Genomic DNA, 25,090 nt, shown 5'->3' with positions numbered 1-25,090 from the left:
TGAGCTGTAGTGATTACTTTGAGACCTAGTTCGGGAGCTCGAGTTATTACGAATGTTGCAACAAAGGCGGTCGTTCCGCGTCACTGGTGGATTACAAAGAACAATAAACTACTAAGTACTTTGAAGACAGTTTATTACGTGCATCAAAACAATGCGTAACTATATGCTTTAGATGGAAATCATAACACAACTTATATACATACCTATCTAAATAAATCATTATTGTTATATATAATTCTAATTGAGCCCAGGCGTGGCGCAGTGAGTGATTGTGGGTTCGATTTCCAATCAAGGAGTTGAAATATTATATGATATAATATTTTCATTTCTTCGCTATGGTGTCATAGTAAACGCGGTGTTGAGTTCCGCCACTGGACACGCAATGCACCCACAATGCTGACCACCCAGCTACGTAACAGGATACAGCTCAAATATAATAATATAATTCTAAAAAATGTTTACGTAGAAAAGTTTAAAATATTGTTTACTAGATATGTATTAACGTTGTACTGCAAGGTTTATTAACATTATTCAACGTGACCAAAACTACGATTTCAATGAAAAAGAAAAGTGTAATTACTTATGTAAAACATTGCAGTTATACGATGTAGGGTTACTGTTTTATCGACCTTTCATTTTCGCAACGTGTCAAAACAGACGCAGTGCGCATGCGCGCGAAATTTGACATCTCTGACACTAAAACATGGATTTATACTGTCTAAACCTACATTGAAATTATAAAGCAATCATTTTCTTTGAGCGCAACAAAACCTTTACTTACTGCACGCGGTATTCATTTAGAAAGCATTCTATTTACACAACCAAAGAGAATTTGAATTTGATATCTGGTTAACATCTAAAGCCGCCATAATTTAGAAAGAATACTCGTGACTTTAAGTGATTTCGCTATTAAATGGACCTATTTTGTGAATTATGAAGCAATGAAAAGACTGAATTGTAATGTAGTCTGAGGACTAAGTACTTTAAACTGTGTTATGACTCCGTGTGAAAGTGTCTCATATGAACTGACCTAAAATGTAGAACGTTAAGACATTTGCAACATGAACTAGCCTTTAATTAGTATTAACAAAATACATATCATTATTGTGCCTGTAGATATTAATCCTTTTACATTAAATTTACTTAAAAATTTAGAAATATTCTATGGTCGTTTTATAAATATTTTCATAAAAACAATCGTGGACTTTATACACTTATACAATTATAAACACAACTGGGAAAATAAAAATTTGGTAAGTACATAATTATAATTTTAATTTAGCTTAAATTGTTTGTGCTATAGTTAGACTCCGCATATTATTATGAGTTGTAAATATCAAACACTCATTTACATATATTTCCATTTATTAAATATTCTAAAAAGGTATATGTATTTAATAAGCGGAAGGTATCGTACTTATGTGTATTTATTTTACAAATGTGTCAAAGGTATAATTTTTTTCACAATTTTGCGGGGCTATATTTTAGCTTAGAATTAAATAGTATACATAGTAAATAATGACTATTTTTTATTTATGAGTTCTGGTGGTAACCTGATTTTTTAAAGTTCTAAGCTCTACATAGAACCTAAAGTTTGTCAAGATACGTAGAGATCATAGTTTAAGTGAAATTTTCGACAGATGGCGCTCTAAAATAAACTTTCAAGCTACCAGATGCATCCTTATTAATTTAAAGTAAATAAATATAATTATATAGGTACTTATTTTGAATCGAGTTAATGTCCTACGAAAATATTTTTTAATGATACGCAGAATCGCGAAATCAACGTTGCCCTGTAATATATTGTGTAGCTGATAGGACGTGATTAAGTACGGAAAGGTCGTAAAAAGAAAGATACATTACTCTTCCCCTTTGTAAAGGTAAAATAACATTTTTGTGAATAGAAAACCAATAAGAAACACATTAACATATATTTGCTTACACATTTCCTTAACAAAGTGATAACTTGAACGAACTGACAGGAAGTCAAATAAAGGCGTGCTAGGTCAACAGAATATAACTTTTTTCTTTACTTTATATATTTTTTATACAACAATAAAAGGAATAGCGTTTTGCAGATGATTATAGGTTCAATCCCGATGTTGATTGTAACGCAATAACTATAAAAATTGGTTAAATGTGGAGAATGATGTCTTTTAACACTAGTCCTTTCTCTGCCTAACATACTAAAAAAGAAAGAATCATGAATTGAGCAATTTTATACATTGTTATATTGTTTTGTACGTCAATAATTTATTTCAATGTAATATTTTAATTGCAAAAAGTGCATTAGTTGTAAATCAATAAATTCGCTGAACACGCGCGTTTACCGTATTTCAATTGTACAAGAGTAATAAGTATTAAAATCTTTAAGAAAGTAAATAAAAACATTAATAAAAAATAAGGCTTTACAACAACTAAATTTTTTTTTTTTATATTTATTAAAAAAAAATCAGAAAGTAAATTAAAAGTTTCAATTATTAACTACCATTTGTAAATTTGTAAAGACATATTATGTCTTATGATACATATTATTACAAAAAAATATTTAAAGACTCGATCAATTACTTAAGCGCTGTTTAAAATCACTACTGGATATATATTTTGTCAATACAGATGCTCGTTCCGGTCTAGTTAAGACAAGCGTGTTTTTGGGGGCCCCTCACAACGGTATTATAAGTTATGTACTCGAAAATAGGTTTACTAGAATAATTAAAGAGTTGAATTACAACGAAATTGTTATCGTATATTAATATTATCTTGCAATACGTCATCACACTTTCCGTTAGACTACAACTGTATTTTTTTTCATTTATATGAGCCATGTTAACTTAACTATTTCTAACTTAAATATAATATTGAAATATTTGCCAGAAGAGACCTTCTGGTTTCATTAACTCATTTCAAAACTTTAATATAGAGATAATATATAGTCAAAATAAAATAGAGTCACAATCTTATCTTTTAATATATCAAAACTTTAGTAATAGATAAGGTTGACTCTATTTTTAAAAGATAGAAGTCTATTTTTAAACGTAGAGGCCGACGTAGCGCAGAAGCACAAGGATGTCACTGTAACACGGCTGTTGTGGGTTCGATACCCACTTGGGAATTAATTATTATTTATTAATATTTTTATTTTTTCGCTCTAGTACAAAGGCAAAAGCCCTACTTTGAGTTTCAACATCATTACGCAATGTCTCGTTCTCGGAAAGTGAGGAACGAAGTGTTTTAATTTAGGTTCCTTCTGCCTATCCTGCTACATGCGGGACACAGCGTGAAGCTGATTTAGAAGTAATATAAAAAATGTCGTCGTTAATAAATAAAATATGAAATAGTGAGATTATCTTGGCGCAGTGGAACTACGTCTGATTGTACACGCGAAGGTCGTGATTTCGATTTTTGAGGCAATTAATTAAGTTTCATTTCTGCTTTCGTAAGGCAAAGTGTGGTGTGCACTCAACACGCAGGATCTCGAATTTTGCTGGATGGCGAAGAACTGAGGCACATGACATTAAATTTTCTTTGCTCAACGCTACTATACGCAGGATACCGGCTAAAGCTAAAAAAAAAATATATCTTTAATAATATTAATATTATTTAAGATAAAAATTTACATTCTATTAATGTTATGACTTCATATACTTACTTATCACTTAATTTATATTTAATATACATAAATGATTTCGTCTATTGTAGCCTACATCTCAGAGACGTATCACTTATGCTACTTCCTATATAAATCAACGTTTTCGCTATCTAGATTCTAGAATTCATATTGCTTGCCAGAAATGTACTCGCATCTCTTTCATAAAATTCGACATTGCGAATATCATTTCTTGTACCAAAGAATTTTCAAGATTTTATGCTAAGCGATATTATGCATAATATATTTATTAGGCATGTACATATATATATATATATATATATATATATATATATATATATATATATATATATATATATATAGCTATATATTTAGTCTTGCCATAAATATCGTTACAAAATTTTTTTTTATTGTAAGTAACATTTATTATACTACTATTACGTCATGTTAGTTTCATACGTGCTCTTTATTTGTCTGGAAAATTCTTCGTAATCGTATGGATTTTTTCAGAAACTCTAAATTATTATGGCTTTTAGAGCAAGCCTTACTCTCTAAAACTGACCATAAATCATAATCCAATGGATTAAGATCAGGACAGGATGATGATCAGTCAGTCTTCAGCTCTGATGAAGACTGGAACGTCTTCGTCTTTATGACCCGGCACCGGGTCGTGTTTAAAGGACCATTCTTGGTTGTTGAACATGGTGTTGTTAACGGGTTTAACTACCTTCTCAATAATTATATTTTAATACACTTATGGCGATATTTCGATACCTTTCCTACAAAAATATATTGCTTCATAGCTAACACCCCATCAAACCATTACTGAAGTCGGATGATGCCCACGTTGCTCTGTGTTGACTAACTGGGAAGCTACTTTAGAGCTCTCAGCATAAATACAGTAATTTTGTTTGTTAAAATATTGCTCAATTGTAAAAATTTTCTCATCCGTAAATATATTTTTTCTGTTATCTCCCTTTGCGTACCGCTTAACTAGGTGTTTTGATTTTACCAACGTATACTTTTTTAAATTATCAGTTATTAAATTACAAAAAGAATTTCTTATAGGCTGTAAATTTGAAATGTCATCTTTAAAAATACAAGATATGGTTCTAGATGGTCCTAGATGCTGTGCCAGAGGCTGGCCTTTGGACCAGGACGACTGGTCGTGCTCTATAAATCTTATAACGTACACATATATGACTTTTTATAAAGAATGTTAATTGAGAGAGTACTTTGCTTTATGTTTATTGGTATTGTTTTCACCCATAATAAAGCAGGCGAAATATGTGTTAAGAGCGGACGCGCGGGTGCGGGCGGCCGACCGGAACGTACAGTGCCCTGGCCCAATGTGCCAGTTACGATTTGCAATTTTGCTAAATACAATATCGTAATTATCTATTATTGGCTAAGCGGATTTCTGTTACACCTGAATTGTATAAAATAATACAAATTTTATACTGTTGAAACAGTTTACTCCGGCCAATTACTGCAGTTTCTAATGTAATAGATGGAAATTTATATTTTACTATATTTAGATATATTATTTTTTACTAGCTATAGATATGGCTATATATATGTTGTATATCAAAATGGTATGAACATGGAATTTTTCAATAAATTACCACTGCCGGGACACAATGAAATGACTATAGGAACTAAATCTATTACATAACTAGCTGGATATTATCTATTTTTATTTATATTAATATACGAAGTAAATGGCGACAATAGAGCGGGACCGTAGCAAATTACAAATAAGCACTAAGCTTTGTATCTCGGATGCTCACAAAGCATTGTGGATTGTGTAAAATTATTTTCACCGTAAAATTTACTTGTCTTTTGACCAAAATTATGTAAGCGGTACTTAAAATTTCAACTTGCTGTTACATAAAATTATGAACAAGTTGAAAATTTATTGAGAGTGGAATACTTGAATATTTTATAGCTTTTTTAATATTAAAAGTTAAAATAATTGAATACAATACATAAATACAGTAAAATAGTTGCACTACCCACTAAAACATTTCGTCGATCAACATAATTTGACGCGTCCGCGCATCGCACAATAGATGAATGTGTGTCGGACGCGATTTCATTTCCTGCGGGCGCGCGTGTTGCTCCGTGCACCAATTCCCGTTGAAAATACTTTAATCATATTGATTATTGGAGATATAAAAAACGTTTGGTTACTTTGATTTATTTATATTTATTCATAAGCTTTATTTTGATTGTGATCTTTTTCCTAAATTAAATTATATAAATAATTTAGTATCTTGCCTTGCCTTGCCTAGCAAATACAACCCTGCACATGTTATATGTACATACTGTACGTCAAACGCTGCAATCATTCAAGTGACTACGCCATGTTCTGGAATGACAATATAGGTTAAGTAGGTTGCTATTGACATGTAACTAAATACATGGGAAGTAACGTCTGCGACTCTGCGTGTTATCAAGCTTTCTATCAATGCTAATTATTTTTTTTTAAGCCATGCGGTTGTCGCTAATGGTTTTCAATATTTTCGCAGAGTCTAGTGCCAGTTTATTTTATTATCGACATCCACATTTATTTTGTTTAAGTAGATTATATTGCAAAAAAAAAGGGCGTAAGTTAGCGCACATATACTACTGTGTAATTATAGTAAAGAAAAACTCACGATTTTAGGTGAAAAACTAGAACTTATTTACATATTACAAGTCATATTGTAATTTATAATCTTATCCGATTAACACCCTCGCCTCGCAATGTTAAATTTCAAGGCGTGAGCCATTTTTTATTTGTTTCTATATTTAATAGTAATAATTTTATAAACAGCAAGTAAATAACAAACTTAATACAGTCACGTAAAGCTTATAAATATAAATATATTGTACATGTTTCTTTTGAAAAGGAAAATCTTCATAAATAAGTCCGTTATTATTTGTGTAGCGTGGGCGATGTGACTGGCTGAAACGTTTTAATGCTAGAACATTCGTGTTGCACGCAGATACACTCATTTCATGTTTAAAATGATGACGGAAAAATCGCACTCCGATATATTAGTAGGTATATTTGACAAAGTTTTCACTCGTAACGTCACGTCATTATCCAAAGTGCGTCTAGGTACGAGTGCGAGTATATGTACTCTTACATCGTTTAATCACTGTGATTTGTTTCGATTGCACCGCAGTTGCGTTTTATACTCTAGAATTCATAAAAATGTTGAAAGTTTTGCAGGTTAGGATTTTTGTAAAAGTTGCGATAAAATAGATGACATTTAATAGCTAAGAATATATGTTGTATGTCATGAACGTATACCAGACATAATATAAACTCTACAAATATTTACTGTTTCAGTTTCTGATTTTATAATTTATTCAGATTTACCATGGCCATGGTAAATTTGAATTATGAAATTGTACTGAAGAATGATTTTTAATATCTTTATTTCCATAAGTATTCCAATATTGAACATTTTATATCTTAAAGTTATGACACTTTCAACTTGTGTATCTTATCATGAAAAGTCACTTGAAGAAATGAAAATATTAAAAATTTAGTTTTCCTGAATCGAACTCACAACCAGTCGCAGTTATAGTCACACACTTGTGCTCCAGCGCCACGACCGGCCTCAATGACAATAATGATTTTTAAAATTAAAATAGTATGATATCACTTACGCTTCTCAGATACACAGCTATACCGTCATATCACCGCACATAATGCAGCATCAGAACTTTTATGTGTGGAGTTGGTAAGCATTACTTGAAACGGGACCATTAATTATATCGCGATACAAAACTAACAGTGCCGCAAGAACGCGTGTAGCGGGTTTGTTCAGATGAACCTCTCAGATTAGCACATTATGTGTCTTGAACACTGTCCTTATTAAATAAAACATTGTTTTAATCTCGTTATAAAATATATGAATTATTTAAGAAAATAAAAAGAAATGTTTTTAAAAATATATATTCTTGCTTCGATGCCCTAACTTATGGTGAACGATGTCGTTTTATGGGAGTAAGCTTATGTTCAATTTATTTAATATTAATTTAAGTATACCTAATTCAAATATACACTTATTTTTCGTAATATATTCTCTTAAATAGTTAATAGCTTTTTACATGTTCATCATAAAAAATAGGCAAAGACTACCATCAGTGATCATTAAAAGTTTTAAAAGTCCTTTTCTTCAGTTTTTACGAAGAAAATTCCAAAGTGCTTAGCTTAACTGGTAATAACGGTATGCGTGCGGCAGACGGTAACCCACACAAAATTTGTTGTAACAATGGCCGCCCTGAGTAAACTACCTTTTATGATAGCAATTACTACATTATGTCCTTGTAATTTCCCCAAAACGCACTATTCTCAGAGTGTTAGTGTTTTCTTGAGCAATAAGGAATAATTGAATATGGTTCTCTCTAGCAATGTTTACTTATCGAGAAGCAATTAGAAATAGATGTAGTTACGTTATATTACTATAAGATTGCTTCAGGGGACCGCTATCGAATTTAATAATTAATACGGAGTTTGATTTGTGATGTTACAACGTAACTCCCATACGATTCTCTTTATTATATTAATTTATTTCCATAAATGATGATAATATAATAGAATATTAATGTTTTTGTGTGTTTTTGTATAATTGATTAAAAAAAAAACAATCTTTTTGCATTTACAAAAGTATAATATTTCGATTCGATTAATTAAGAAAGTAATAAGATACATCTGTTAAATAAAAAATAAATTACATGCATTACTTTAATAGATACCTGATAATATTCCGAAACGTTGATCAGATTTTTATCAAATATAGGTAAAAGCCAGCAATATTGCACGTGCTTTCGAAAAAACGATTCAAGTTGGCCTATTTATTTGAAAGCTCAGATGCTACAAAAAACACTGAGATAGAATTCAAAGTTATTATATGTTTTTTTTTGCATAAAGATAAAGTTTTCCATTACTTACAGTTTTACCTGAGGTTAAAGTATGAAGTTAGAACAAGACTCTATACTTATGTGTATACAGACGTTTGTATCTACACAGTATACGTTTTTAAATATTAAAGGATGTGTACTATTTTCCGTGCGCGAGTGTTTATCCACACCTATGTTGCAGTCGTTTTACCAACAAACTCATAAAGCATACATATATAATAAGTACGCCTGTATAGAATGGTCGGCGCCACGGCGGCGTGTTGTGGGGCGCGGTTGCCATGGCAACACCCCCACCCACACGCCCCCAGGGGTGCCACCAGCTGACCTGTCGACCTACGACGAGTAACTGTCAATGCTGTAGGGCTTGGCCAGGTCTAAACTCTTTCTTTTTGTAACCTAAATTTTAAGATATAAAGCTTCCTAAATAGGACATGTGGAATTATGTGAAGGTTACTTTTTGAACTGCATAGAAGTAAGCAGTAAGGTATATTTAATGTTTTGGACAAACATTTGTTTTGTCTAAAACTTTATTATGAAAATCTAAAAACCAACAGATCGAAGGAAAATTAGGCGGATTTTTGCTAATAGTAATTGCCTTTGTTAAAATTGTTTACAAAGGCTTAGGGTAAATAAGTTTTAATTAATTTTATTTGGACGCGGTGTAGGCCTCAAGCCCGCATTTAACTAGCGTAATGCGCTACGTTTCAAATTCCCCTGCTAATAGGGGTAAGGGCTGACGTTCAATTGATAACACACTCTAATTCTATATTATTATGTGACTTTTTGGCAGGATTTAGCAGGATAAGTAGAGGGAACCTAATGTTAAGACACGCCGTTCCCACTTTCCGCCGAATTTTCGAGGCATTTAGTGTTTAGTGGTCGAGCTGAACGTCGCGCTTTGCCTCGAGAAGAAATGAAAATATTAATAAATAATAATTTATTTCTAAGTAGGAGTCGAATCGTCAATCGTCGCATCTACAGCTACACGCTATATTATAATAAATATAGTTTTTTATTTAAATAAATTAATAATATATTCCGGTTTGAAATGTTTTCCCGTAAATTAGCATACGTGCGTACAATTATAGAATAAATAAAATTACAAAGAATATATATTGACTAATTAAAACTAACAACGAATAAAAAAGAAAAATGGTGGCTGGTGCTTTTAATATTTCAATACAATAGTATTTTTCGACTTTTCGAGCAATCGTACCACACAAATTGTAATAACAAGGCCACAAATTAATTGTTTGAACGAAAGGCTGGATACAAATCTAATCTAAAATGTAAATTACACTTAATTATATTCGAAGCCGGCGGACTGATGTGTAATTAGTCTGTGATAGCTGTAATTATTGAATATTTGTAACACTCGCGATATTTTGTTACCATACTAGAAAATTATTTAATCAATATAATGTTATTTAAAAATGTTACAGGTTGCTCCGTTAGAAACTTCTTAGTAGAGACTTCTTCTTAGTATAGACTCTCTTATGAATTCCGAGTTATAGTAAAAAAAAATTACATTAGATGACAAATAATGGTTCGTGGTATTTGAAAGTGATAGAATGTATGAATGATCCAGTAATTCTTAATCGGTAACAACAACTTAGAGAATTGGGAGAAATAACATTGTTATTTATTGAGTTCTTTGCAGCTAATATTATTTCCGTATACTGTATATACGTATACATAATATGACAATTTAATCACGTTGGAAGTATAGTAGTAATATTATTTCTAGAAATGTAACTAAAAAACCTTGCTCTATATACGAGTATATTGACACAGTAGTGGAAATCAACACATAAATTGACTTCTTTACAAATAAAAAGTGATAAATATTGATTCCATTAATAGTTAAATAAGGTGTTTTTATGATTTTCTTTACTTTGTAAGTAATCTTGGTTACAAATTATAAGATTCGTTTGAAACTATAACTTATCGACTGTTTGCTATAGTATTTGTTTAGTGTACTTTTCGGATTTTCACGAAAATTTGCATCTAAACATAATAATATTTTTGGCATTTTTCACATGAAACACATCCCTAAGTTTAAAAGTCTAGTCTAGTTCTCCATGTCCTCACAGTTATGAATACTTCAGCTTTAGATCCTTGTACCATTCACGAAGGCCGGCAAATATGTGGAAATGTTTCACGTCCGCAAGCAGGTATGTTAATAAGAGAAATTACTTAAATTATAATTAGTGAGGCACTTGTCTAATGTTCCAAAGTGTATTCAGATACTTTTTTAAGTATAAACTCGAATTTGTATGTAATAATTATAATTGCAATTACATGAGAATGTACGAAGTCTTTTAATTACGATTTAATGTATTATGTTATTAAAAGTTATGATTTGCAATTTGTTCTGGTTTTGCTCCTATTTAAAATGTTTATCTTCTTATAGCTTCTTACATTACATATATTTCAAAGGTTGTGAGTGAGTGAGTTACGCAGTAGGTTATACGTATTTTTTTTATGTAAAACGTTCTATTAGGAAAACTCTACGTCATTTTAATATAGCAAAATTTTATTTGAAACTGTCTGAAAAGAAGAATGTTTAATACACACAAATGTTTTAAGAATAATTTTAAACTTATTCAACAAAAATAAAAGTCATTGAAAAATATCTAGATTCAGTTATTAAAAGATCCTTTAAAGACTCTTTGCAATTTGTGCACAGAATAAGTATAGTATATGTTTTGGAAAATTATACTGTGACCTATATAACAGAAAATACGAGAAATTAAAATGTATGATTGTTTCTTCTGAACAAATACTCCCTACAAATACAACGTGTGGGCAGTGGATGTGTATATTTTTCATTTTATGGTTAGGAACTAAGATAGAGCAAATATATGACTTCAAAGAATTCATTTTTAGTTATACACTGTGTTTACTTTAGATTTCATTTTATTTTCTATACTAAAATAAATAAAAAAATAACTTCACACTGTATCGTACTACGCACATCACGGTAGGCAGAGGGAACCTAGTGTTAATACAATCATTCTCCGCCAAATTCTGGAGGCTTTCCGTGTTGAGAGGCGGAACTCAAGTAAAAGAAATATATTTTAATATTTTCTATATCAGAGAACTAATTTCACAAAAATATTTAAATACGTAGAATTCGTAATTATGTAGAATTCGTGTAGGTAAATGGTTGTTAAATTTTATATATTCATTCATAATGTTATTATTTATGTTCATAGTATTACACCGATCATTGTTTTTTATGATATCGTTTATAACATTATTTTTATGAAATGATGCTAATATTTTATTTTATTTAGAAATATATAGTATATAAGTGTTAACTAATATATTGGTAAGGAAAAATAAAAACTCATTAATGATGTAATTATTTTTTATAGCTATGCACTCATCGGTTCATCTGTTTATACCGATATTTATCATTTTCTATTTTCTATCTGAGTCCAAGACATTGGGTATAGAGTGATTTCAACGATGCGATTTAGTGTTTCAGAAATAAAAATAATTCATTTCGTATTCATAACCATCATCGCACTGCACTCAGGCGCTATACAACTGTGCTAATATGGTCTCGAAATAATAATACAATGATTTTATAATAACGTTGTAATGATATCACGCAATATTATTTTAATGATAGATTATTTACCTATACTTAAATTTTTAGGCTATGCTATATTATTATTTATTCATATTGACTTAATATGTATTTCTCTCTGTGCCAACATCAGTATTGTAAAAATCGATTAATGTTTTGAACATTCGTCTCCTAAATTGGTCAATTCCTTAATAACGTATTTTACATATATTAGATACCTACATATTTATGGGTTTCATAAATATAATTTAGCAATTTAAAATGAGCTTACTACAAATTGTATCCTCTTATCCTGCATTGCGGCTTGTTTTTTGACATTTATCATACGAGGTCTGGGCGGGCGTAACCCTAATAAGCTTTTTGGAACATTACCAGGTTACCTATACTCGAACTCGTACAAGCGAACAACACTACTTGTTAAAAGAAAATTTATAGGAAACTCAAATAAATTTATTATAGTATAACGTATTTATATATGATACTTTTACAACGTTCTTAATTATTTAATCAATTACAAACTAACTAACTAAACGGTAACTATTTATATCTAAATTTATAAATCTATATGAGCTTTCTAGAAATAGGTATTGTAAGAAAATATTTTAGCATTAATAAAATTCTTCAGATGAAAGTGCGAAGTTTCGTTTTTCTCGCAGCTTTCTTGTTAAAACGGGGCATTTTTCCCTCTTTTAGATAATGCAAGAAGAATTTAATAAAAGCATTGTTTTTGTAAACATTTTTTTGTATTTTTTATAACATCAAGCATAGCAAGCATTTCATTAAATTAAAATAGCAGCTATGTCTTTAAAATACTTTTTAATCCTTAAGATAACTTTAGATTTAGTATAAACATATTTGCTATTTATACATTAAATTTATGTTGAGGCCAGTCGTGGTGCAGGGGCACAAGCGTGTACCTGTAAGCACGACAGGTTGTGGGTGCGATTCAAACTCGAGGATATGAAGTATTTAATATTTTCATTTTTTCGCTCTGGAGTTCCGCCACTCAACACGCATTGCCTCATGAATTTGGCGGAAAGTGTGGGACAGAGTGTCTTAACACTAAGCTCGCTCTGCCTACAGCTGCCTACGCTAAATAACTAACACAAGCTAAATAAAAGTTTGCATTGTGAAATATGGATATACACCTGAGAAGGTGCTCTTTTTATTTGTCAAAGGTGTCGGGCCGGACACTATAAATCTCTTTGCAGTAAGTTTAAAAGCCGTAGAGCCCAATTCGCAACGAATGAAATCACGGCCTGCTAAAGTATATTTCACCCTTTTGACGACACATTATGTACATTTGCAGCGCGTAACGACACGGGCACGGCTCACAATTTCCATTAAGGCGCGCCGGAACAGGAACGACCCAAATTTCTGCCACCCTGTCCAGATTTCAACTTTAAAGGCTCACGAACTAAGAACGACAGTCGCCTGGGTATTGGGTTCATTTGTGTTAAAAATCATAGCCGTGGTGCCGCGGCCCGTGTAACACATATCGTATTAGCAAAGGACGGTATCTTACTGCAATTAGCCTCAGCTTTTTGGGAGCGCCGGTTGTGTGGGCGTCGTTTATTTTAATGCGATGGGAAACAAAACGATGCTATGAATGGGAGAACTCTTATAAAACATTTTTACAAATTTTAAGTCCAAATGAAAACTCTTAACACGTCGGAATTCTCGACTCCTTTTCATACTTGCACAGCTAACCCTTTTTAACTTTTGTACCGTCATTCACTATTTTCTTTTATTTCTTCAGTAATTAGTAGGTAGGTAGGTAGGTATATGAGGAAATTTTATAATAAAAATAATTTAAATAAAATTTTGCAACTTCATATTACAAGCTTTTAAATAAATTATTCACAAGCGTATAATATCGTGACATTTAATGCTTATAATGTATTTTGTAAAATATAATATTTTTTTTTGCTTTAATTTTTATTCCACACAGCAGGGATAGGCAGAGGGAACCTAGGAACCTAATGTTAAGATACGTCGTTCCTATTAAGACATATAATTAAAATGAATATAAATATATGATATCTAAAGCTTCTTCTACGATAGTAGGTACAAGCAAGTAAAACGAACAGATTGTACTTGAGAACACGTGGGGAAGGAATTAAGCCTGCTTATCGCAAGGCAGCGTAGGATAATTATTTATTAAAATTGTTGCCATACCAGCCCCGAGCCGCGACCATTTCAACATGTTATTAGCTACAGTGAAATTCTCGGCATAGTGTAGAGTGGCCATTGCAGTGTGCACAGATTGTGGAAATTGATTTTTTTATTAAGTATGTTAACTGTTTACATCAGTAAATGTTTTTTTTGACTGGAGGCACATCCTCCTATTTGCTTTGAATAAGTGTAATCTAAAATATTTCGGTAGTTATGTACAATCGTATGTATATACAATAAAAATTGCATTATACAAGTAAAATGTCATTTTAAAAATCATTCTAGCTTTTGTTTATTTAGTGAGACTTTGTGATAGAATATTGTAACCTTATCATGGTATCTGCACAAAACTGTAAGATCATGGTTACCGCATGGAGGGGTGCACTTCGTCACTTCGTCTGGCTCGTTGCCTCGTTGCCTCGTTGACGAATTACCTTAAATTTATTCACGCCATTATTTGCAACTTTATTCTATTTTTAGTGGCATATGTAGCTATTTCTTAGTTTTGATTTTACGTGGCTTATCGTCTTATCGTGGTATATTTAGGGTAGATGATGAGAGAAGTGAATATCAAAACACTTTCTTCTTTAGAGACAGTGTATTTTGTAATAATAAATTAGGTAATAAGGTTGATATTAGTCCCTTAAATAACATAAGTATTAGCGCTAACACACATATACTATTTAAAGAGCAAAGGGCGTCTTAAATTTAATCTCTCAGTAAAAGCGATATAAACGAGAAGAAAAGTAAAAGTCTTAAATAAAGGAATGAAAAACGAGCACGTAACTCAAACTCACACGATAAGCTAGCATTTTAATTTCTTTAAGTGTAGCAAGGAATCGAGTATTTGCTTTACTTTTACTTATATATTAAAAGGCACATAGAAATTATGTTTCCCTAGTGCTAACAGGCTTCATACACTTTACTTTATGCTATATATTTTCTCAATATAACCTTATAGGACCAAAAAAGAATATTTGAATATATTTAAATATTTGTTATAAACTAATGTTTCACACATAATCTATAATGACGCAATATTTTGTCATATTCATTGTTACTCTTGCAATATCCAGGCTAGCCAAATAACAACAATACCTAGGTGTTAGGAACACGTTAAGATTATATTTTTATTTACTACTTATAGAATGTTGTTGTTAGTATGATAACAACATTAAATGTAATAAAATCTAATATAATTATATTGTAACAAGCAATCTGTTAGGACATATAATTTTTTACATTATGTTATTGTTTCTTTTTTCTAATTGTCCTGTAGGTTTTGATTACGCGGTGGATTTTATACAAAATGCATCAACATCTTCATGGATTCTTGGATTTTATACAAAATGCATCATCGACTTAGAAGCTTAATCTTTTTTGTGTTTTAAGGGGACCATAGACCTGAATTTAAATAATTTCAGATTGATACCTCCACGCGATCTCGAGATAAATGGTCTTGAAGGACGCACAGGCCGACAAAGTAAAATGCAAAGGCATCTGTTGGATGGATATTTAATTCGCATTAGCAACAAAACTTGCAAATGTCAACAGACGTGGTAACACAAAGAAATTAATGACGGCGTGCACTTTGCTAACATTATGCGAGTTTTATAAAATTTTACTCAAACAATGGCAAAATTTATAGAACTGATGCGATTCTCACTCGACGGGGCGCGCCACGTGACGTCACGATGAATCATTGTTTACAAAAAGCTCTTAGATAATAGAAGTTTAGTTCATTCCTATTTACTTGGTTGCTTCAGTTATAGTAATAACTAATAACACTAATGTGTTTAATTTTAAAATAAAATTTCTACTAATATTAAAGTTCATATATCGAGTAATCAATAAGGTATTTACAATTATATAAATTCATGGAGTATACTTTTAAAAGAAGAAAATGAAAAACTATAAAGATAATATTTTCTATAATTGTTTATTTGTCTCTTCTTTAATAATTATATATTTTAAACATAATTAAACCTACAGAAATAAAACAATTTATAATAGAATATATAATTTAAAAGAAATTAAGTTAATTTCAATGTAATGCAATTCAATGCAAATGAGGTGTCACATGTTTGTATGTAGTACCTACCTACGGTGTGACGGTGCAAACAGTATCGCAAAAAAATTCCGAATTGACATTTTAAAGCGCATTCTTCGCACGGATTGTGACGTGCGAGCGTGCGACTGTAATTGAGTTTATTCTACCCCATTGTTTATAGACATGATATGACGCCAGGTCGTGCGCGATCAAAAATTCAATTACAAAATTCGCCATTTCCTCGTCCAAAATTTACTGAACGCCAACAATTTGGCCACGTAACCTGGGTGCATTACATTAATTTCTAGTTGAGAGCTCGGGCATTAATTTGTGTCTAGCTCCGGAGGGAAACCGCAAAATACTAGTTCCGTTGCTATTCATAATAAAACCGGTGCAAGCCGCTAAGTGCTTCAACATCTGGGCACCCGGCACAACGAAATACTATTACTATGACAAAGAGCCGTGAAATAGTGCCGTCGTTCAACTTTACTTTGGCTTGTGCTCTCCTCATAAGATTAAATATTTTGTATCTAATTCAACTTTTGAAGGGGGATATTTTGCGATACTGGAAACTCACTGTACATATTATGTTATATATTGCATTTTTTCATTCCAGTCCTAACAAACTTGTATAATAACATTTCCTATGTAATGGGGGAACATCTATTTTTTTGTGTCAATAATTTTAAAGTTCAGATTATATTTTGCCAGTGTTTGGCCACAGCCCTAATCAGATTATCATTAGAGCAGGTGGAAAATCAGTTGGGATATATGAGCCTCATGATTATGTAGATTTAGAAGAAAGAACTGTGCTCTTCATATCCACCTCTCGGAAAATATTTCTTCAATTAGGGTAAACTGAACATTTAAAATGAATATCTAGAAATAGTAAAGTGCGCACTTTACTTTCAGGATTTAATTTAATTTATATTAATAATGTAATAGAGACTCGAGTACTTTTCAGAAACAGCCGTAGAGTTCGTCAGATGTTATTTGATATTTAACGTTCAAAGTGTTAAATATATTTCAATCTGTAGAAAGCTTGTAAAAGCTGCTCTATTTTAAACAAGTTAATTTGGTGTAATTTTTATGCGGGGCAATGTTGACATTTTTATTCTGGTGCAAGTTGGATGACAGAAGTTTTTATGAAAGTCGTAGTTTAGTTAAAGCGATCTCGATAGCGTCTGTAAGTGTGGCCCAAGTTATGTGCGCGCCATAAACTAGGGTCAAACTTGTCGGCACGGATCGATACGCAGGTTCATTTCAACTATCCGAGTTGGGAGTCCGGAGTGCGGACGCATGGCCGCCGCCGGACACGTCGCGTGCCAACTTTAATACAAAAATATCGATTCTTCCACAAAGCCGTGTTACCGCAATCAATATGCCTTTCCGCCCCATGCCTAATTACGCCCACCTACGTCACTCAAACATCCGTAAAAAGCCCAGCGATCAGTCAGTCAGCGCGACCCGCGAGTGCCCTCCCTGAAAAATAACGCGAGCTGAATCATTCAAAGCGCACAGGGAAACGCTTCATTGTAAACGTTTTATTTAATTTTCCCTCCATTTACTTTTTATAATTTCTGCCGGGCATAAAAAACGATCCGCAGGAAGCGCGCACACATGTACGGCTACTCCGACGCACACAGCCGCGGGAACACCTGTCTCGGGAACGAAAGGTGTGCTCGCGCGTGCCGGACAGAGATGACTATACGCGCACGGGGCGCGCGCGAGCGAGAGGCGAGGTGCGCGCGCAGGCCGCCGGCACGCCCGCCGCGCGTCCCGCTCGCGCGACCGCCCGCCCGAGAGCCGTCGCCGTCAGTCTATCGCGCGCAGAGGTAGCGCTCGTACGTGCCGCCCCTTGTCCCGACGCGACCGACACGGTGTCCGTAACTGGTGTTCGGAAAATTGTGCATGTGCGTTTTCCGACGAAGGCAGTGTGTGTGCTAGTGAGATGTGCTGTTGTTTTCTAGGTAACGGAGATCACTAGCGGTTAGAGGCAACCCGACGTGTTCTACGCCGTTAGGGGAACTTATTGGCGCGCTTTAATTTCACTTTTATTAATTTTCCCACGAAGGCTTTGCCGGCTCTCCTAATTTCGTGGATAATATATTTTTTCCATGAAACTTCATCAGCGTAAATGTAAAAATATCAGCATGTAGAGTTTCGAGAGCTCGCAACTCTTTTACTGGAAACAAATTTATGATCCGTTAATTGCTCGCGCCGCTTAGATAAGCATAACAAACTAAACGATATACTGTTGTTAGTAGATACTGTGAAATATTTCGCATTGGAATCTACATTTTGCATCAAAAATAAAAACTGTTAAGTTAAACTTGAGAATAACATTACATTAATATAGAATAAAAATTCTTGTAAACATTACACAACAAATGACGCATCTTGATATCAAAAATATTTTATTCCAATAGACAAATTCAAAATAACCATAATAAATATGATTTATATTTTACAACACTTAAAATAAAAAAATCAGAGTCTTGGCAACTTTACAAAAAAAAAGAAAACATTTTATTATAATCTAGAATAAATATTTAAAGAATCCATTCTTTTGATACTTAAGAAAATATTAGAACAAACATAAATATATATTTTAATAAGCTCTACATCGCAAGAAAAAAATAATAAACTTTTAATTTTAAAATTATCAACACGCGATTTATTGAAAATGTTTAGAATAGGCAATACAACTAACAAATTATAAAAAAAAAACTGAATTATAACAGTCACTGTCGAACAAAGCGTCTATAATTGATTACAAAAGACTTTTGAACCTTCCTAATATACACCCTTACCACATTAGGTAATTGATGTCAATGAATAAAAGAGAACCGAGCACTGGCGTCATCATTAAATTTAAGTACTTAAGAACATTATGAGAGGTTAATCGAATTAGATAGACTCTACCATCTCAGACTGGGGAATGAGCGCATAGAATCATAGGAGATCTTAAATTGGATGTAATAATGTAGAGAAATTTAACAGATACGATTTTAAGTATTTTTACAGCTTAAAAGCAACAAAAGGATATATATTATTAAGCGATAATAAATACATAAATATTTGTACATGGTATCATATAAGAATCATATAAGATTAATTATTACAATTATAAACTAAACTGATGCAATTAAAGAAAAAGAAAATGACAAGGAAAAAGTAACATTAGATACAATTTAGTAACTATAATACTTCTAAGAAGGAAATACATTCGTGGTACGCCTTACGACATGCTATGTTGTTATTACGCTGGTACAAAAAATTGTGTACCATTCTCCATTATTAGATATAATGGACGTAGAGTCGCCAATGTTCTAAGATACTTCTTGTATATATTAGATTTATGACATAAAATAGAACCTTTTGGAACATAATGAAAATTTTTAAATAAGTTTTTCTAATACATTTCTACTAGAGTTGTAAGGAATTGTTTATATTACAATATATAATTTAGAATAATATTATTAAATACTACACTATTCAAACAGTATCAAAGTCGATATTTTCTTCGATCTATACTGAGAAAACATCCTTTTAAAATTAGAATTTATAAAATGTATTTTTTTATGAATACCAAATAATGCCTTCTAATGTAACCATATAAATTGTTACTATTTATAAATAAATAGCAATTTGGGCGAATGTCGTAAGATATTTGACTGTTTCGGTAATAAAACTAGCAAAAACGGATAAATGAATATTACATTGCTAAATAACGACGGGATGGGAATAGGGCGCGCTTAGATACTCTTAACGGATTCTAATAAATTTATATTTGTCGAATATAGAACCTCCTATTTAAAGATGAGGTTGTATATTTTGAATTATCTTCCATTTTTTTTTCTTTTTACCTTCATACTTAAATATGAAATTAACAGGTAGGCTGTTTGCTAGAAATAAATTTAAAAAAAAAATCTATAATATAAAATGCTCAAGTTTCAGCAAGTTATTGTCAATAAAATCAATTTACCTATTTTAATATAAGTAAATTTTATAACGTTATATTCTTTTATGCTTCAATATGCATATCAAAATTTATGCAGTTGTAAACAAAGCTGGTGAACGTACGAACGAACGGTGTTCTTCAGTGGCTGCTGATAATCGAAAGTATTTAAATTTCATTATTACGCTTTCACATTGCACCATCCATTACTTGTAACAATACTTAAACTATTGAAACTAGAAGAAGTTCCAAATGGAAAGTGAAAACATGCTTGAAAATGTTATTCTGCAAACAGACTGATTCTAGCGGGCTTAAATTTGTTTAATGCATTTTAATTTCACTAAGTAAATAGTAGGAGAAAAGTAAAAGCAAATAATTAAGGCGTATTCTCCCCCAACATGACGCATTGCAGTATCAAAATGACCCGCGGAGTTTCATTTATTATAATTTAGGCTTTTTTTATTTTACGTCTGTAGTCCTCAACCAAGTCCACATCACGACTACATTTTTTTATTGTTTTTCTATGGTCGTAAACTTTGTCGCCATAATTACAGACGAGCGAGTCCATTCGGACTAGTCACTTGTATGAAGGCCCGTCATTGTGCCTTGTTGCGTCACGACATGACAAGACCGCAGCCGAATGTCCATGAGACCGGCTAATAGTTTGCTGGTTAAATTAATTGTGTATTTTTGTACGCGGTCTAAATATTTACAATACTATTTAAAAATAAACTTCACGCTGTATCCCGCAAACAGCAGGGTAGGCAGCACTACAAAATAATGCAGCTATTTCGAAGTTTTAAAATTCTTATAATACACGCACATCTTAGATAAGGACCTAACTAATTTTGTTAGTAAATTATGTTAATATAGACTTAGCTATTGATGTATTAAACCAAAAAGCATTAATATTTATTTATACAAGTACAATTTTAATGCGATAGTTTTTGAACCAGCAAGCATTTAGTTTGTATTGGTGTTCCAAAGGTGTAAGCGATCGAATAACATTGATTGGCAATAAAAGTATTGCTCAGTCACGCTTTCTGTCTTTCGACCTTCTTAAGTTCTTACAATATAGATAATAAAGATATGAACAATTTGTTAAACGGTACAATATTTTATTTTATTGCCAATCAATATAGGTATTTTAATATCTTTAATTGTCTGGTTTTGGTTCGGTAGTTATTGACAGCCTATTAAGCCAAAAATCGCCAGCTCTACTTTAATGAGAAGGCAGGACAAATCGACAGAGTTTTAGTAATTATCAGGTGGTATGTTATTCTCGTCGTAAGTGAGTAAATAGGTACAATTTAGGCCACTGAAGCTTCACCGCTCAGTCTGATTCAACACTTCGTTGTGGCAATTAGATTCAATTTGAGACGTGAACGCTATGGATATGAGAGTGAAGCTAACAATGGTTTATTTCTCTCGATATTAGTCCAAATATGCAGAATAACGAAAGCCCCCAAAAGTGCTAATGATTGCCAACACCTTCTGGTGTTTTCATAATTAGCCAGTAAAGACAGTAATTTTCTCTTTTCACTTTAGCATGTATCCATTAATTCAATTTAAAAATGTATTAATTTTTACTGACAATAAAAACAAGTTTCATTTAATATCGAAATTTATATGGGATGGGAGGACCGCATTATATAGATTGTATCATCAAATATCTGTAATGTGTTCGAATATTTTGCGTATAGCTTTGAGGTTATTTCAGTCGAAATTTCATTAGGTGAATGGTTCAATTGGTCGACAGAACGTTGCAGTTAATTGAATGGGCTAGTTTGCGAGCCATATGTAACAGTAGATATCACAATATCTCTTAATCAAGATGGATTTTAGGTCATTTGCCTAATTTCATTTTGAAATATGTTAATATTATATTTTAGATAATATAAATAGAATATATATTAAATTTTAACGACGAATCAGACGTTATTACACTCTCACAAAGAAATTTTAAGGGAAGTTCAGTCTTCAGAAACCCTTTGCTTATTCATCTCCAAAATAACTCGTAACAACCAACCGAAACTATTTCTTTGTGCCCAACCTCATAGTTTCCGAATTAAACTAGTCGAGGGTTTGTGTGTGCTGTAGACCGAGATATCAGTTGAAGCAGGCTTGTATTTGGATATTATTGAAAGTACATTCTATAAGAAAATACATATATAAAGAAACATATAAAAATAGAATAACATAAAGAAAACAATAAAAGATTGAAAAAAACTGTTCCTTTTATTTTGTTTGAAGTGGACTAGGTAACTTAGTGACAGATCACTTTGCTCTCTGTCATATATATATTTAATAAAGTACATACTATGATTCAACTTGGTCGTGCTCAAATAATTTGAATAGATTCTTCAATACATAATCCAATCAATATTTAGTGGCAGGCTGACGGCTCGCTAATCGACTTATTTGTAAACCTTTCTACGTATGGCTTCTATTTCTACGGTCATATAATATATGGTGAATGTTTAATTATGTTGTAAAAATATAAATATACTATAAAACACTATATCATTTAATTTTTTATTAACTATTTATAACTATGAAATAATTCTCAATTGCGCATTTTATAAACAAAACGTTTTGAATAATAATCTTAATAATTTCTACTATTATAAAGCCAGACATAATATATTTTTATTTTATTTAGTAAAATCAAATAGATTTTGTTTACAGCCCTATAAGTTATAACATATCAAAGCGTCGACGAAGTTAAGGATCTCCCGAGACTTATAATAGATGGGAACTGGAAAAGTTGTCCGGACTTATTTACCGACTTCACCGCAGCATAAATACTTCTGGATTAAAGTGTTCAGCGGTTAAGAAAATATAAACCGGGCGTATAATATTTTTTTAATCATGATGTACTTCTGTACTTGGTTGTACTTGTAACTGTAAGAAAATTCGATTCTTTAAAAATATCAGATATCGGGCAAATATGAATTAGTAGTTTCAAATAATCATTTCTCACCGTGTTATTTGCATTTGTAAGTGTATGGATATACTTGGAACTAGGGTAGGTCATAGTGTTTCTAAATAATTTAGAGGATAATTATGTTAATGACATTGTGCAGACGATTGAATCGTTTAATCGTTAATTGCGTTTAACGCAATATAACAAATTTAATTCAATACTATGATTTGATCTAGTGTAAAATTATGCAGATTAGGCCTTCGACATTCTTGTGGTTGCAAATTATGCTATGCTTATGTATGCTGTCGTTAATAAATACAATAAGCTTTAAAATTATTAATTATTAAACAATTGTACGCTATATAAATAAATTTCATTTTTGTTTTATGTACTTATTATATGAATACAAAAAAATCGTTTTGCTTGTAGATTTTACGCGAAAATCAATTTCTCAGTTTTTGATTTTATTAACTCAAGTTAAATTATATGATTGCAGAGATAGTTCAGTTAGTTTTAGACAGTAATTGCAGTTATGCTGAGCGAGTTAGATATTTGCCTGCCTAATCAGGAGGTTGGCACACTGTTCTAAAGTGCCGATCTGGGAGTTTTGGAACTAACCAATCAAGCATAATTTTATCTATTGAATATTGAAAAAATAAAGTAAATGTTAGTTAAAAGTAAAGTAAATATAATCTATATTTATTAAGAATGAATGACATTATTAAATTAAATAAGGATACATTTAAAAAGTGTTATACAGTCGAAATGTGTTAAAAGAGCTTCATTTAAATTTAAAAAAGGTGTATTTTATTTCCTCCTTATTTATAACATAGAAGTTCAAGTTCAAATCTTTAGTTTTTTGTTCACAACTTACTCACGTTTGGAACAAAAAGGTGACCTTCGTATGTCTAGTTAAGCTCACGTGACCGTGTGCGCGGGGTACTTAAATATTATGTAACTATAATAATTTTTACTATTACATTTTTCTAATGTTATTTCCTCTACATTGGTCTGCTCTTGTAGAAAAAATGTTCTAATATAATTGAATACTAGGCTGTAACACAAAACTTTACTTTTTAAACAGACACATGTGTTTTGTCATTTTTACTTCAACAAACATATTGAATGCATATACGAATTAAAACATATCGCCTGGAAATTGTAATAAATCATTCTTATATTGCGGGAAAAAAATATAATAACTTAACTAAAACTAAGAAAGTGACGAATGTTAGATAATGATATAGAATTGTAAAATATGCGATCTACAATGTGACCACTCAATTAAAGAACGAAATTAATTTGATGTGTCGTCATTGTTTAATTTATATGTTTCTAGGTGTTTATCGCGATGACTAACAAACTAAATGACCGGCAACACCCACGTACATGTGGAATCGTCTGTGTGTGAGATATAAAAGACCTTTGTTCAGTGAAAAAACATCTCAAAGTAGTTTACCCCAGAATTTATTCTAATATTCAACATGCATTCCGTGTATTTTATATTAGTCTAGTATTTATGTATTCCTACTGTATGCAAAGGGTTACTTGGTTCAGTTAATATGAATTCAGATTTTTGTAAAATTTCAATGTAGTTCATCATCATACTAAAATCGTCTTGTTTGTACGTGATATTTAAAAAAAAAATCAAAAGACAAAGATCCGTTATCATAGTTACTAAAACAACCACCCACTACTCCTAGAATCTACATCAACATATGATTTCATGGTATAGCTTTCTACTTTTCAAAGCGCGGGTGAAATACACCAGAGAGTGCTTTCCGATTTATCGATAGAGGGTGGTAAGAGGCTTCTCTTACTAATTGGACTCTGACAGAATGTGAGGTATTTTG

Source organism: Heliconius melpomene, chromosome 18, assembly GCF_056956725.1.
Source record: "Heliconius melpomene rosina isolate 202511_hmr_F chromosome 18, ASM5695672v1, whole genome shotgun sequence".
Lineage (NCBI taxonomy): Eukaryota > Metazoa > Arthropoda > Insecta > Lepidoptera > Nymphalidae > Heliconius > Heliconius melpomene.
Note: the sequence above shows the minus strand (reverse complement) of the source record.